Source organism: Anneissia japonica, unplaced genomic scaffold, assembly GCF_011630105.1.
Source record: "Anneissia japonica isolate Jap-2015-1 unplaced genomic scaffold, ASM1163010v1 scaffold1525_len913038_cov183, whole genome shotgun sequence".
NCBI lineage: Eukaryota > Metazoa > Echinodermata > Crinoidea > Comatulida > Comatulidae > Anneissia > Anneissia japonica.
In genome coordinates, this window is record NW_022728504.1 from 12540 (window position 1) to 17846 (window position 5307).

Sequence of the window (5307 nt, forward strand, 5' to 3'; positions counted from 1 at the left end):
GGGGGGGGGGGGGGCCTGGGTGCGAATGTTTGAGGAAATAGTAGGTAGGCCTACCTCTAGATGGCCGGAAATGACACTCTTGTAACAGTAAAATTCATCATCACCACATTACCATTATTTCTCATTATCTTTATATATCAGCGATTTTCGCAAATATGGAGGTCTAATTAATACGTGTGATGTACCATAGAAAATAAAACTTTAAAAAATTGTCTTGATGTAAACACTTACTTTACCTACTCTAAGCCGTGAGCCAACACGCACTTCAGCCCACCATGGCTGGGGCTGAGGTGCGAACAATTTAAGGAAATAGTATTCTCTAGATGGCCAGAAATTACACTCTTAGTGAAATTCGTCATCATCACATCACCACTGTAGTCAAAATGAATCACCAACAAATTTCGCATGATGTTTTAACAGCGATTTTAGGCAATCAAAGATCTAAATCACCTGTGTGATGCACCATAATTGGGGCGGATGCAGGATTTGGCGGTAGGGCGTGCGTGAGAGTCCATCATCACCTCAGTCCCAACGATCATGGGGCTTAAGTGGGAAAATGTTGGGAATATGGAGCTCTGCCCTTTGGAAAATACCACACAGTGAACACAGTATGAAAAACTATGTGTTCACATAGTGTACACATACTGCACCACAGTGTGTGCACTGTGTGTTCACTGTGTGTTGACAGTGTGTACACTGTGTGAATAACTCATTGACTATAGGAAATTGGTGAGGTTTTCACACTGTGAACTGTGTGAAACACAGTGTTTACACACAGTCACCACACAATAAACACAATGTCGCCATAGTGTAGCCACACAATTAACACACTGTCCGCACACAGTAAACATAGTGTTTCCATAGTGACACCAAGCATAAACATAGTGTCACCACACAATAATCACATTGTTCGCACACATTAAACACACTGTCCCCACAGTGTATCCACACAATTAACACACTGTCCCCACACAGTGAACATAGTGTTTCCATAGTGTCACCACACAATAAACACAGTGTGTTTACAGTGTGTTCATTCTGTGGACTATGTGAAATTGGTGGGGTTTTCACAGTATGAAACACAGTAAACACATTGTTGTCACAAATTGCTAACATTCAGTAAACACAGTGTCCCTATAGAGTAAACATAGTGTCACCCCACAAAAACACAGTGTGTTTACTCTGTTGACTATGTGAAATTGGTGAGGTTTTCACAGTAAACACATTGTTGTCATATCTTGCCAACATACAGTAAACACAGTGTTAACACATAATATTATTGACTATGTGTTATTGGTGAAGTTTACACTAAACTGTTTGTTCTACAGAGATTCAGTGTCACCACGCAGTAAAACCATCACATGCACAATCTCAAAGTTCTCACCTTCATCCTGCAAGGTACAACAAAAATAAAATATTAACAGTTTTAAATTGATAAAATAAACATTTATTAAACTAACTTTTAAATACATATATTAGCACTTTCATAAGATTATTGCATAATAGTCAGACGAATTATATATGTGTTATAACATTTTTAAGTTAAAAACATACATTAGTCAAATGCATACAGTAACTGCTTCACACTAAAGGTATTGTTTTGCTTAAAATTAGTCAAGGATTTTAATAGTTGTTAAGTTAATGTAGCAATGAGTTTACAATTGTTTAAATTCTTTTTATTGCATATAGACGAACAGTTACTTATATGGTAAAGCATGCTGCAGCTCATCTGTAGGATATGAAATAAACTTTTTTTTTAAATTTAATTACAACACTTTGCTAAGTTACCTTTAGCAAAGATAATTACAATTTAAAATTAAAAAATTACTGCATATTAAGCGCCTGTTGTTAAATATTAGCTGCTGTATCCATTCTCTTTGACATGGAGCGCCTTGTATCTTCACATATTTTAGTCATCTTGGTTTTTACAGCTGCTGACTGGATATCTGGGTATTCTGAAATTATATAAAAAAATATTGTCACAAAACTTCGAAAATATGAAAAGTAGGCCTATCTATCTAAATGAGAATTACATTGTTCTTATAAATTTCTAGGTTCGAGTAGAATACTGTATATGCAGTAATAATTTTGAAATTGACATGTTCGGAAGACAATTAGATTCATAAATTGTGAACTTTAATTGCTAAACCCGGAGTACACCATGAGACTCATGTCAGCATGACAACACAAACTTGAGTAATGAAATGTAATAGCAAGTATCACGCAACATAATGCTGCAATAATAGTTGCCTGCTAGCTTCATTATTTTAATGGTGTCAATGTGGGACTGTAGGTTTCATTATTGCTGACAATACTGTATTCTAATGTTTAATGTGTAGATATGAAACATTAATTTACTTACTGTAATTGAATCGTGGAGCAATGATGTATACATAAACTTTTTAACGGTCTTGGGGCAAATGTCAAATTTTGTTTCACGCAACATAATGCTGCAATAACAGTGGCCTGCTAGCTTCATTATTTTAATGGTGTTAATGTGGGACTGTAGGCTTCATTATTGCTGACAATACTGTAATCTAATGTTTAATGTGTAGATATGAAACATTAATTTACTTACTGTAATTGAATCGTGGAGCAATGATGTATACATAAACTTTTTAACGGTCTTGGGGCAAATGTCAAATTTTGTTTACAACTGTTGAATAGTACATTGCTTGTATTTTTAGTAATTCAACATGGTAATATTAAATCAACGGTCGTAAAGCAGACAATTTACTATAATGCAATTTACTTACTGTAATACATTTGCTGTTGTCTTAAATTAAAACACAAATGGATTATTTAAATCTCAAAAAAATAAATTGACTTACCAACTATTGCAGATACTGTATATTTTTTTGTTTGTCATTGCAGCACATACCAGTCTACTTGCATGTTGGCTTTTTTAAAGATGCAAAATAGTCCTTTGAGACAAAATGTACCTTATCTAGTGCAACCTGAAAATAAAGAAAGTTCTTTAAATTAGTAAATAAATGTTCTGTATATACCTAGTCTTTTAAATACAATGTATTTTGGCAGCCAAAAATACATGATAACTGATTTATATTTTATACATTTTTAACTTCATATTTAAATCAAACAGAGTATTTTAAAACAAACCCTAATTTGCAAGTTGATTTATTATATTCATAGTTTATAAACCAAACAAATAAAACTAACAATCAAGAAAATTAATCACACGAAAATCAAGCTGGCCAGATGTCAAATAATTTCGACCCAGGCCAGACTTTTAACGCTAAAAATGCAATTCATATAGCAAGGCATACATAGAATGTACAGTGCTAGCTAATGTTCAGTAGGCATTTATGCTATATTACTAGGAATAGGCTAGTAGTACTGTTTTAGGAAGGCTAATCGAGCCTAAAACAACTTTAATTGTTGGTGCAAATATATTTCAATTCTTACCAAATGAAGATAACATTTTGGGTTTTGTTTTTATACATTTAGACCTATGTTACATACCAAAAGATTGAATTAAAAAAAATAATAATAATAACTAAATAAAAACGAATTAAAAAGCGTAATTGCCCGTCATAATAATTAATTCCACAATCGAGTTAACGGCCGTTTCCACCAGACCATTTAGGAGGTCAAGCCTAGTTGAGTTAAGTTGATCAATGTGTTTCACTACATAACACACTGAACCACACTGTGTTCACAGTGTGTCTGTTTAAACACACTGTGATTTCTTCTACTCTGTGTATTCCTTAAAATCACACTGTGTTCACTGTGTGCTTACTGTATAAACACACTGTGATTTCTTTTCACACTTATCCCGTAAATTCACACAGTGTTCACTGTGTGTTCACTGTATGTAATTCAAAAACACAGAGTTAACACAGCGTTCACTGTGTGGACTCTATGTGAACACAGTGTGTACTGTGTGGACTCTATGTGAACACAGTGTGTACACACTGTGGTATTTTCCAAAGGGTGGGTGCCCGGAAATTGAACTCCCATATTTCAAAAATCCGTGTTCATAATAATAAAATTAATATATCAACAATACAATACAACAATTATTTTTCTTAATACAATTAAGGGAGTGTGATCGCATCGGTTGCACCTTGAATCCGCCCAAACATAGAAAATAAAAGTTAATACATTGTCTTTGATGATGTATTTACTTTACTTTACCTCCTTCAAAGACGAGTCACATCTATATCAACCCCACCATGGTCATGGGGCAGAGGTGCGAAAATTTGTGGAAATAGTACCTCTTGACGGCCAGAAACGACCCTGTTATGTAGTAAAATTCGTCATTAAATCATCATTATAGTAAAAAAATTTCTCTCGGCAACCATAGAGATCCAATTAATATGTGTGATTTACCAAGAAAATAAAACATTTTCTTTGATGTATATACTTTGTTTAACCGACTTCAAAGCCGTGAGTCGAAACCCACCCAAGCTCCAACATAGTTGAGGCTGAGGTGCGAAAATTTGAGGTAAAAGTACCTCAAGCTGGCCGGAAATGGCACTCTTATAAAATAAGTCACCCAACGGCGGCGGAACGTTTTTTAAAAGTGGGGGGGGGGGACCATTTCTTAAGGTCCAATATGCGAGAGAAGCGAGCATCTAGGTTGGGGCCAGGGAGGGCGCAAAGGGCCCCCTGTTGGCTATACCCTGGTGGTTATTTTATAGCCATCAAGCTACTGTAATATGACTTCATATTTGTTGTAATTTCCAGTGGCGGATCCAGGAATTAGAAATAGAAGGACCCAGGGAGAGTACTTTCACAGATATAAAATTTATACTACCTCAGCCCCACCATGAATGGTGCTGAGGTAAGAAAATTTGTGATTATGGCACATCTAGATGGCGGGAAATTGCACTTCCAGACATAAAATTTGAATATAATTATCTTCATATCTCCATTTTTTAAACAATTTAGGGGCGGAGGCGGGCCGGTTGGGTCCCCATTGAATTCGCCACTGGTTACTTTAGTAGATGGAGGACTCTACCACCTCAGCCCCACCATGGTTGGGGCTGAGGTACGGAACATTTGTGATTATGGCACATCTAGATGGCGGGAAATTACATTCTAAGACTTAAAATTTGAATATAATTTTGCTTATATCTCCATTTAAACAAAAATTGAACAATTTATCCCCCGTCCTTGAATGCGTCACAAATTTCCGAACAAAGACAATCATAGGATTTTTCATAGGACTTTATTCGTTGAAAAGCTACAGGGTAGCCTACGATGTTCCATCATGTCCTTATTAAACACTGTATATGTACCTTTGATGATTTATATTATATTTATTCAACAGTGTTAACGGCT

General features: G+C 35.3%; 1 long non-coding RNA gene across 1 annotated transcript; it reads right to left on the reverse strand.

The window, feature by feature from the left end:
* Window positions 1–1458: 1458 nt before the first annotated feature.
* Window positions 1459–5255, reverse strand: LOC117114237. The gene is made up of 3 exons (XR_004446319.1): window positions 4159–5255; window positions 2832–2957; window positions 1459–1955 (listed from the first exon to the last, which is right to left on the reverse strand). It is a non-coding gene; the product is annotated as an uncharacterized LOC117114237 (long non-coding RNA).
* Between the last annotated feature and the right edge of the window lie 52 nt (window positions 5256–5307).